The 12,251-nt window shown below is 39.3% G+C and overlaps 1 long non-coding RNA gene across 1 annotated transcript; it reads right to left on the bottom strand.

The window, feature by feature from the left end:
- Window positions 1-5,032: 5,032 nt before the first annotated feature.
- On the bottom strand, window positions 5,033-7,849 carry LOC124150865. The gene is made up of 2 exons (XR_006863290.2): window positions 7,526-7,849; window positions 5,033-5,427 (listed from the first exon to the last, which is right to left on the bottom strand). It is a non-coding gene; the product is annotated as an uncharacterized LOC124150865 (long non-coding RNA).
- Between the last annotated feature and the right edge of the window lie 4,402 nt (window positions 7,850-12,251).

Genomic DNA, 12,251 nt, shown 5'->3' with positions numbered 1-12,251 from the left:
GGATCGATGACATGCATCAACCAAGTCAGCGAGCCTGACCACCCGATCCCGTTAGTCGCCTCTTACGACAAGCACAGATGCCTTTTACAGCAAGCATGGGTTGCTGAAGACCTATTCTATCCCGGATCTTCACAGGTCAGGTGCGAGCCCTTGAGGTAGAGAGGTGGACATTGCACATGTCAAAAACATTACGTTATATTCATAGGTAAACAATAGACAATGTTTAAAACTTCTTACTTTAAAAGTCAAATAATTCAGGTATGTCACAATGTATATATAATAGATACATGTAAGTACACACCTACAAAATGTTCAGAAGATTGAAGATGGGGCAAGGAGTGTCAAGCCGTCTCAGGTCCTGGCGACACAGTCACCGGCTGTGAATCTTGTGTCATCGTGTTTACTTTGGAGGAGTAAACAGTTTAATTAGTCCACTGATAAGGTGTTTTCTTCATCGGATCTATACGTAATCCGTTTGTAATCCCGTAGAGGTTTCAACCACCTGTTCTTTCAGGTTACCGCGTATTCGTTTGTTTTTTTCCAAGCTATAATGAACAACAAAAGTTCCTGTGACATTGAATAAGATTTAATGCAAAGTTATATTTTCGGTTTGCAACAGATAAAAGACTCCTGTAAGTGTTCAAATGGTTTAATTTGCCATTCTGACTTCAGAAAATGCGTGATTTCATAAAGAAAACATGAACATGCCAAAATGTCAATTTACAAATCAATAGCGTGTGTGTCCACCTCTGGTTGCGATGCAAGCAACACATCTTCGTCTCATGGAATGGACCAGCCGTCGCACAAAGTCCTGTGGGATATCTGTCCATATCTGCTGGAGCATGTTTCGAAGTTCCTGGAGTGTCCGTGGAACACGTGGTTGACGTCGAAGGCGCCGATCCATCTCATCCCACATGTGCTCGATTGGTGAGAGATCAGGGGAGCGAGTCCGCCAGCGGTTGGCATTCACGATGTTTTGTTGAAGAGAATGCTGAACAAGTCGAGCAATATGAGGCCGGGCGTTGTCATGTTGAAAGGAAATGCCTGGTCCATGACGACGCAAAAACGGCAGGGCCGATGATCTCGTCGCGGTAGCGCTGTCCATTGAGATTTCCCTCTACCACTATCAAACGGGTCTTCTGTCTTGCTGTAATCCCACCCATACCATAACGCTGCCTCCCCCGAACCGATCTTCTTCCATGACACAATGATTGACGTAACGTTCACCTCGACGTCGGTACACCCGAATCCGTCCATCACTGTGGCTGAGGTGAAAACGAGACTCGTCAGTGAATAGAACTTGTCCCCACTGCATGGCCGTCCAGCGTAGACACTGTCCTGTCAAAACGGGACGTCTGTCGGGTCTTCTGGCGACAATCCCTGCACATCTGAGGCGACGACGTACGGTTTGTGAAGATATTCGTCGAAGGCCAGGGATGCTTCTTGCAGTCACTGTTGCTGGCTGGAATCGATTTCGTAGGTGTGTTGTTCGAATCCAGTTGTCTTATTGATTATTGGTTACCCATGGCCTGCCACTCAGATGGTCTCTGACTGCATTCGTTAATGGCTCGCAGACGCTCATTTTCGAATAGGCATGGCATTTCGTAATGTTGTATAATTGCATAATTTTGTTGTTTTTCTGAGTGGTTGTTGTCAGCACGATACTCAACAATGGATATGGAATCCCGTTAACACACGTTTTTATACCCATTCTTGGTTAGTGAAATGCATGGGGCTTGCATAAAAGTCAACTTTTGCATGCAATGCATGCTTTTCTGTAGCATTTGCGTTTTTGTGACTTGATTCCATACATGTACTACAATATTGAAAACCAAACTTTACTTGTTTGAAAAATGCACTAAAATAGTGGTGTCACAGGAACTTTTGTTGTTGAGTATATAATCCGAAAAAAAACCACCCACATAGGTTATATTGATTGCGTATACGAAAGGCATTAGCACATAAATGATATGTTAAGCATGAGGCGAGTTGAAATATGTATGTTGATGGGAGAGCCAGGGTGTACCGATGTTGCCGTAAATATTTTGCCGTCAACTGCATGCTGTGGCAGCGTACTGATGTGGGCGTGTGTCTCCTACACTGATATAACAACCCTGGTGCAAGGCAACTAAAGGGCCAAACACCACAATGATGAACCCTGACAACCGCCCTACGCCTTGGTTTTGGAGAGACTCGAAGTGTTATGGATTTACTTGTTTGCTTTCAGGATCATGGTAAGTGAGTATGTCAAGACTCTGATACAAATATATACCAAATACAGCCCATGCAAGTCTATAATAATGTTTGGCAAGTCTGTACGATATGTTCATTTCAGAGACTAGATGTTAGTCTAGTCAAGGTGTGTGTGTGGGGGAGGGGGGGGGGGGGGGGCGGGGGACTGGTTCATGGTGATGGAACATCTGCAACTAGTCTGAAGTGATTCGTCTGGGTTGATCATATATGGTTAACAGGGCCATTAGGTGTGGGCACCTGCGTAGCCTTAACTTCATCCCATAGAACTCTAGATGTGAGTGAGTATGGTTTACGCATCTTTTAGCAATATTCCAGCAATATCAAAGCGGGGGACACACATTGCAAGTGATGCAAATGGGCTTCACACTTTGTACCCATGTCGGGAATCAAACCTGGGTCTTCAGCATGACCAGCGGACCCTTTAACCACTAGGCTACCTGACCACCCCTCCTCATGAAGGATTGTTTCTATTGATCCATATACTGCTACCAGAAACCTGTGGTCACCTCTAACACTTGGAGTGTTATGTGCCTATTGTTCAGTACCACCTTGTATCAATATTTTCTTTTGTAGAGCAGGTGGTGGATAAACAAGAACATGTTCATCTTTCAAACTCTGTACCACACGAAATTCCTTCAACCAAGTATAAATTGTAACATATAATGGGATCCCTCCCCATAAACAGCATGCAACCCTTCATCAATACTCTTTGGTGACCTTCTAGAGTAGAACAATGTTGACTACTCTATGATATGCCCATATCAATGCTAAGGAGTAGGGTACCAAACAGTTGATGCCAGCAAGTCACTGGACTGAAGCAGGTCAAATTGTGAAAGATCACTCAACACAGGTTTGCTGTGTATGACAGCATAACAAAAACCTAGTAAATTGTAAACCTTGTAAATACCAGAAAAGGCTATTCATCTTTAGTGAGGTGAGGTGAGGTGAGGTGAGGTGAGGTGAGGTGAGATGGGGTTTAACCTCATGCAGGTGTGTGTGTGGCTGCTTGTACTAGTCTGGCTTAATGCTAATTTATTGTGCTAGCACACTGAGATACCATGCCACAGTTTAACATGAATACTCCACTAAGACACAGTATACAGTATACCTTGTTCTAGCCTCTCTATGCCAAGATCCAGGCTGGGTAACAACAAGTACCATCTTTTAATGTCATTTGTTTTGAAGAGGCCAGGTCATCTTCAGTCATTCACAACGTAAAATAATGAGGTCTGGGAATATCTTGTAATACAAGTATATTCCAACACAGGAAAACACCAAGGTAGAATTAGTGTAGTCTGACAAGTGTAGGGCAAAGATATGAGTGTAGGGGAGAATGGGGTCTGGTGTGTCAGTATTATGGTACCCGAGGCAAATAAGTACGGGAGAATGTATCTAGAATGTTATTTGCACATGTTCACACATATGGTTTCTGCAAGATGTAGGTGATAGATTTATTTTTATTCAGGTTTAAATAACGATAATGTGACATACTGTTTCAAGAATGGCATTCTATAATAGATGAGTCAGTTATGATTAAAATATATAAAGCATACAAAGTTCTATCATTACTTGAATAAGGGCAGTGGGATAGCCTAGCGGTTTAAGCGTTTGCTCATCACACCAAGACCTGGGCTTATTTTCCCACATGGGTGCAATGTGTGAAGCCCATTTCTAGTGTCCACCAGTGACATTACTGGAATAAAAAGCGGCATAAAACCACTCTCATTACCTGTATCTTATTTAGTAGATATAAATTCTTTCTGTTAAGTTATGCAGTCATTGCTAAACTTTCACACGGAACAATTGATTTTAAGATACAGACATATAGACAGATATTGACTATTTGTCAATTTTTCATGATGCTTTGTAAAATACATGGAAACTGTATATAGAATGGTACTGTTGGACTCCCTGCCGTGATATTGCTGGAATATTGCTAAAAACGGTGTAAAACCATACTCACTGACTCACTACTGTTGTAAAAATAAACTTTCTGTCTGATGTCTTCAAGTGCTTTAAGTTTGAAATGTATTATCAAGACTGTATAAGGAAAAACACAAAAAGGATAGACTAGGAGATTTTAATATTAACAAGACTTCCTAAAATATTTCTAGTTGTAACATTAATTCACCAACGACAGACAATCCATAATTCTAAGTTGCAAGTTGGTTATTCCTATTATTATATGATTCTTTTTTGTTTTTCTGAGAAATTGTATAAAAGATGTGTTTCATGGTGTTTCAGTGGAGATATCTGCATAGATTGTATATTGTTGGAACAGTAATTGTGGATGGATTATGTCACCTTCAGTTAATTGTGGCAATGTCTTCATATGATGTTTGTTGTTTACACTAAGGAGACCGCCTCTGTGGTCTAGTGCTAGGGCGTCTGCCCAGAGAGCGGAAGGCCCGGGTTCAATCCCCGGCCGCGTCATATCAAAAGAGGTTAAAAAATTGGACTTCTTGTTACCCTGTCTGGCGCTTGACATTAAGGGGCTAAAACAAGGACTGGTCGGCTCGGAGTCAGTATACTGTTTCTGAGTGGAGTATTCACGTTAAACTGCAGCATGGTATCTCAGTGTGCTAGCACTATAAATTGGCATCAGTCCGGACTAATACAAGCAGCCACACACACACATGCATGCACGTCGCTACATAAGTGCAATAATCTTGGACGCGACGTTAAACCCCATTTCACCTCACCCGTTTACACTAAGCAATATTCTACCTACATGTATATGATCTGATGATTGAGGCCTATAAAAAAGAAACCAAAGACATATGTTTAACATTTAATAAATACAACAGTAAATCTACAGTAGTTATCACATGATATGGCTATGGAATAGAGAAGCATTCTTTCCTCCATTAAAAGTGTAGAAAAACAGTTCATTTATGCAAGGGCCAGTGTCACTCTATTGACAAGTCAACTAAACACACAGGCTGACAACATTCACACCAGCATTGTCGAAATCTACAGCACTAGGCTGTTAGCTCGAAAGGATTTGTGTGCTCAGTGATGGGCAAAATCACGATCTCTGTGATACTTCAGTATGTTGTTCTGGCCTCTTGATGGAGAGCATAAAATGACCCAGGTGAAAGGCAGGTGCACTCTTGGAGGAAAGTCATGGAAGAGGTGTTTAAGTAAAATTCTCACATCTATCCATTCAGTAATCTGGAAATAAAAAAAAACAGGTTATAGAAATATGTCAGATCACCACATTCAAAATGAATTTTACTTTTTGCAAAAGGTACTTTGATAAATACAACCAATGAGAAATGCTGGCAATAGACAGATTCACTAGATGTAAAGATGCCTATCTCAATTCTGTGTGACATAAGCATGATAAGTACTGTAACAAAAATGCTATCTCTTCAGCAAGTGTTAAGATTGTCAAATATAGGTTATTATATAAAAAAATATCATCTGATATTTATCATGTTTACGCAAAAAGGTAATCTTCACACAAAAGGTAGCAAATGACCATCCCGAACATTTCAGACCATATCATGTATAAATCTAATGACTTGTGTCATAATCATGGCTACATACATAGCATTCAGGTTATACAACATGTATATATTATTGTATTATGGGCTGGAGGACTAATTACTGAATAAATCTTGTCTTGTCTAAATCTAATTTGTGCATCTGGTGTACAAATTCCAGGATATGTTAAGCATGCAAATTGTTCAGATTTATTAAAGGTTGATACAGATTTATTAAATGGATATTTTGGGGCATTTCAGAGCACCATTAGAATACAGTACCACAACTTCTTGTGAGGATGTTCTCTGACGTAGGTCACATGTCTCAAAGACAAGCAACCAGTTTTTGTGAGAATCTGTTGTATGATAACTCGCAACGTTCGGATTATTAGCCCGACAGTTGAATGACTGAGCTACGTCCAAACTGTTAAACTTTGAGCAAATTTACCTAGCCATACCTAGGACGTTATGGAACTGAATGGAAAGGGTCCAATAGGTGACAGGGAATTATGAAGGTTAAGGCTAGGCATGGTGTCTTGTAATATTAGTCTACAGACACTTACAATTGACCCCAATGTAATTTGGCACACTTGTCCTATTCCATAATCTACAAGATACTGAGTGGTGAGGAATGAGCCGATATGGCATAAACGGCTCTAAGCGTCAGACATTATATTCATGAGTATAGTATGCATGAATGACAGGGTTTTAATAATTTGTTGGGGGGCACAGAAAAGTGTGAGAGGGAACACTGTAAGGAAAACGTGACTCATAGTAAGGAACTAGGAAGGTATGAGAATGGCTACAGATGACACGAGGCTGAGTCGGCTTTTGAATCATGACTGATGAAGTGAGTGAAAGTGGCTTGGGTGGAAATTCCATGACAGCTACCTGTAGCGAAAACAATTTGACATGAAACTACTTCATCCTGCTAACAGCGTAAGAAATTGGCCCTATAAAGGGCTTTGCTATATGTTATCATTATAAGGACCAGTGGCTTACTTGATGTTTTTGTGAGAAGAATAAATGCACCTGAAAATGTGAAAACAGAAAAAATAAACAAGAATACCCTGACAAGTTCATTTATTTGCACGCTTCACGTCTTCAACTCAAATGCTTGAAAATGCATTAGGAGGTACAACCCCCTTTTCGTAAAGCGCCCTATCCATCCTTGTCAATACATATCAAAAAGTTTTATTGCAAAAGAAGTCCCTCAGTAGATATATAGTGTTTATACTTGCGAGGTTTAGATATGTGCAACATCAATAAATAAATCCCTAATAAACTGCATCGCGTGTCAAGATGATAGACCACAGAGCTTATGCACAGTTGATGACCCCTGACATCACAGGGCATTGTTTCGCTGGTGTATTTGGCAACACAATTTCACAAATTACATCATAGGATATTGTGAAGTGTTTGAAATGTTTGTGGTACTGTATTCTAAAGGTAGGCCAGTATTACATTTCCTATAGCAAACATGGTAAACTGTGTGTCAGTACTGACACTGTGGTGTTCTTTATGTTCTAAGAATCAGCTAACAAATAGCGCCCACAGGCTTTTGCCAATCATTTTACAACCGATTATAACACCTTCCTGGAATATGATGATATGAAATGGGCAACTAGAGAACGAGAACCGAATAAATGCGCCTCTTACTTCCACCAATGACCCATTCCAAATATAGCCATTAGCTGTAGGCATCATGTAATCAACCTCGTCGATTCTTGGCAATAGCTTTTTGCGATATGGAACGTAAACAATGCAAATTGTCATGTACTTACGAGAAAAATAGACTTAGTTATCAGTCATCATCGTCGTCATCAGGCACAAACAAATCGTGTTCTTCGAGCAATGCTGCAAATTCCATGCTAATGTACGACCCGAGAAGCAGAAATGGGATGCTGGTTCCAAGCACCCTGCTCACACCAAATCGTATGGTTTCAGGTTTGGGAATGATTGCACCTGTGTCAGAATAGCAGAAGTGTCTCTTTGTAATCGTCATGGTGTTGTTTTTCACCGCAAGGGGTGATTTATAATGCCTTAAAGCAATGGAAACTGGTAACCTGAAAACCCTTGACGCCATCTTGCTGGGTGAATGCGAAAAGCGGATTGGATTATTCACCGAAACGAAGATTGTGACTGGTACAGTTCGTTTCGTTGATCTTTTGGATCTTATGCAAAGGTTTCCTTCATAGAAGATATTAATACTCATAATAACACAAACTGCCAATTAATACTTTTTGGGTGATACTTACTTGAGTAAATAAAAGAAAAAACCTTTACATAGTCAATTAATTCGGCAAAATTAACATTCAAAACACGAGTGAAGTTGATTCATAAAATTTTGTATCCTCTAAGCAGAGACTATAAAAAACAACGAGTTCCTTCATCCATCCTGTCATCAGCTATACATATACAACTTCCAACAGGTATTCCTATAGATCCTACCGGGATTTCTTTGCCTATTTGACAATATTTACAATAACAAGCCCCTCCATATTTAAAGGAACTTGTCCCTCGATGTGTAGGGGAAAGAAATCACTATTATTTAAAATGCCAAAACGAGAATAAAGAACTCTAATTAATATGTTTTGCCATCAGCAACGATATTTCTAGAATAACCCACGAGGTACGAATGATTACGGAAAATATGTCACGAGTGAAATTAATGTTTTAAGTTCCGTGCATTGATATTACACTGCATAGTTTAGCCCATATGGGTAATAATGTGGAATAATATGCCACTTAGAGGAGTAAATATGATTCACACTCAATTACGCATTCACCTATAGCAGACTTAATTATTATGTATAAAGAGTAAATCTTAAAACAGACCCGTTATGTCATTCTTTTGATAATTTGTACCACTACTTACTTTAATGTTTAATATTTTTTAATCAGCAAAGTTGTTCACATGTATATTCACGGCAGTGTTGATCGTAGAGTTGGGATTACTTTACCTAAGCTCCCATAGGGCATTTCAGATCTGACCACAAAGAACAATGAGCTGATATTTAAACCTGTACAACCCTATATAGATACGACTAAACGATTTGTGTGACCTTGAACCTCGTTGTACACAGCTTCCTATTCACCATCACCATCTTTTTCAGTCTCAGTTTCTCTGTACGTTTCATCAGTCAAACATCGTTGTGTCGAAGTTAAAGGGACCTACGTATTACTTCGAGTTATCCGATGTTCGACACAACCGGGAAATGATGAATAAAGAAGGAATACGCAGGGACCAAGTATTTGCTTCGAGACAACCCTAAGTTCGACACAACGGTGGTTGTAAATGTGTAGTGTATATGAACATGAAGAGATGTTTTATAAGTTGTAACGACTTGTCCCCAATCCATTTCACTTACGATAATAACTATGTTTAAACTACATGTATGCATTTTGAATCACAAAGTGGTAATCAAATTAAATACTTTGAATTACATTGTACAGTTTGGTCACTTCCGGTGCCTTTCCAATAAAGAGAATGTGTAATTACCCCATTCGCTTGCTTTCATTGATTTCTGTATATACTGAATGCGTGCTCCTGAATTAGACGTTTAATGAACACTACTACATCTATTGATCCCATATGACTATAATGTGGCCGATCTGTTGCCGCACAAACTGTTGGCCATGGCCCATTCTTACTTACACCGACAACAAGGTAAGATGGCCGCTAGTCTGATATACCTATAGTGCAACTATTTCGCGTGAAATCATGCTTGTCAAACTGAGTTTGTTCATATGTCAACATAGGTTTTTGCCTTGAAAATATGAGATGACATATACTGTTTCTCAACGAATAAGATCGTTTCGCTGAATAACCCGATTCCAGTTTTGTCATACTTTTCTAACAAATGGTGTAAATTGTAATAAGCCACGACTGCAGCTATATAACGCTACTTACACCGAAATGTGTTTTGTATCAAAACCCATTTTCACATGTTATTTTGATATTTTGGTTATCAAAGGACGAATCCACATGTTCCTAATGAATCTACCAGTATTAGAGGACACAGACATGTCGGCCAAGACGCCAAACGTCATGGTAAACTAGACGTCAATGAAGAATGTTCTCGGGTTGAGCTTTAGCGCATGTGTAGGTGGGAATACTACTGTTTATACTACAATGTATATAACACTGAATAAACTCTTTAGTAAGTCTAAAACAACTTTCGGGAAACACCATCGGTACAGTGTATATATATATATATACGACATGCATTCAGCAATAATATCTGTACACGTAGACCTTAGTCAGCAATATTTCACCTATATTTAGGCCATAAGACGCAGCATAACACCTATACCTTTGTATCTATGATATACGTAGCCTGCATTAAGGTCAGACTCTATTAACTTCAGTCTCACGTTCGGCTAAATTACTTGACACATTCTCAGTGCAAGGATGTTAAAGCATTTAAATCACGTCAGCAATAATCTGGCCGCGCAATGCCGTTGATTGTATTTTCCACATTAGCAGTTAGATTACACTAACTGTAATTTTAGTAGTATGTTGTAGGCAGTAAAATTGACTGAGAGAGGATTTTGATCCTCTTGTTATATGTAAACATTGACCCATGGAGATCTGGTTTAGAATTGGTCTTCAGCAATCCATGCCTGTCGTAAGAGGCGACTAACGGGATCAGGCTTTCTGATTTGGTTGATGAATATCATCGTATCTCAATTTCGTTTTCTAAAGATAAACAAATAATAGAATTCATCACCTATGTCAGGTAATTTGCAAAGTTAGCATTTCCTATCGGATAAAGTTACATTTCTCCATCTCCCACTTTCAATATGTAGATTATGATTACAAGTTCTAAACTTAAGTAAGACTCGCTAAGCGCTTTCCTACAGTACGTTTAAATAATATTCAAAATTTAGGCAATCATTTTTTATGATACTATACATTGTGCCTTTTGAAGACGTATCCCTTGCACTGGTCCAACACTGTAGGTTACTGTCATTTAATTTTTCATGGACTAAATGTTTTAAGTATGTCGCATGTTTTAAACTTTGTGACAGATTGGATTTGCTCATGGACCACAAAACACGCATTCTCGAAATTAGGAATACGCCGAGTTCGGTTTATGACACTATAAGGGGACGTGCAACCAAAACTTAGATGAGACAGATGTCGGACTATATAGAATCTATTATATTTACTCCATCGTCAGCAATATTATAAGATCAGCATGTATCTATATTAGTAAGTTATATCAATAAAATAAAATGTATACAGTATTATCCACGACATGTGGTCAGCAATATAACACTTGTATATGGCGAGTCGGTCATCTGTGCATGTCGGACATAACACGTGCAAAGCGGATGATGATCGTGTGATGCAACACAAACCAAAATAGACACACAAAAGCAAACAATAATTAAATAGCAAACATCACCAACAAATTAACAACTAACATTGTCCCCAACCAGAGACAGAAAATGGTGTCTGCCCCTACGAGGGCGTATCTCGTAGCCTATGCATCAGTGGTCAACTTCACCTACAGACTGTAGAACAGGTGTGCGTATCTTTATTAGTTTTATAATTGCGTAAACGTGGAGAACCGGTCTATCATAAAAAAACGTACCCTAAAATGGACATTTTATCATGAGTAACATTTTGTTAACATAAACATCTGTTTATCCGAGACAGTCGTGTACTTCCGACAAATTTGAAACGCAGTTGGGGAGATTTCTCGATGTTTGTCACAGCTGGTTTACGTTAAGATTGCACAACCACACGACACACAGAACACGCGAGGTGTGCTAACACAGTGACCAGTGTATCATATATATAAACCACTTGTATGTATACGATAGTATATATCTTGCATGTTCTGTTGAATAACAGTTTATTAAGGTCACGTTAATCTTCCCGAGGTAAGGGATTTAACTGACTGTACACTCTGGACTTGATATAGGAGAACGTAATAACTCCGAAAGGCTGTGTTTCTCATAATAAAGAAGTTGACATCCATAAATTCTCTTCGTTATAGACTTTCATAGTCAGTTAACCTTGCCTCGGAAAGATAGGCCACGTTCTAGATGAGATTATTTCGACATACACGTTCCTCTCATGGACTTATGGTGTCTGCAGCTAGTTGCGTGATTTATATGTTTAGTGTTTATGGGGGGGGGGGGGGGGGGGAGAGACATAGTCGCTGATACAGACGATGAAAACGAGACACCCTAAAACTCCATTGTAGGTCTACAGTATTTGGTCAAGTCTAGATTTCCTCGGTTTCAGGAAAATCAAGAGGTTCTCTTAGCTTCTTTCTATTATAAATTTAAAGAATATTTATGTCACAATTTCTCACAATACTTTCATATCCGTAACTCAAAGTTAGTCTAAGGGAGTCACTTATTGGTAATCTCTATTCGTTACCTTACTGAAACGTACACGTATCTCTCCATTCCGTTGTGAGGAGTATACTGCATGCTATATATGTTGAGGTTGATGTCGATAGCGACTCTAGATGAACACACAATGCCTTT

This window comes from Haliotis rufescens, unplaced genomic scaffold (assembly GCF_023055435.1).
Source record: "Haliotis rufescens isolate VD_foot unplaced genomic scaffold, xgHalRufe1.0.p SCAF_11, whole genome shotgun sequence".
Lineage (NCBI taxonomy): Eukaryota > Metazoa > Mollusca > Gastropoda > Lepetellida > Haliotidae > Haliotis > Haliotis rufescens.
This window is presented reverse-complemented; position numbering and strand designations above follow the sequence as displayed.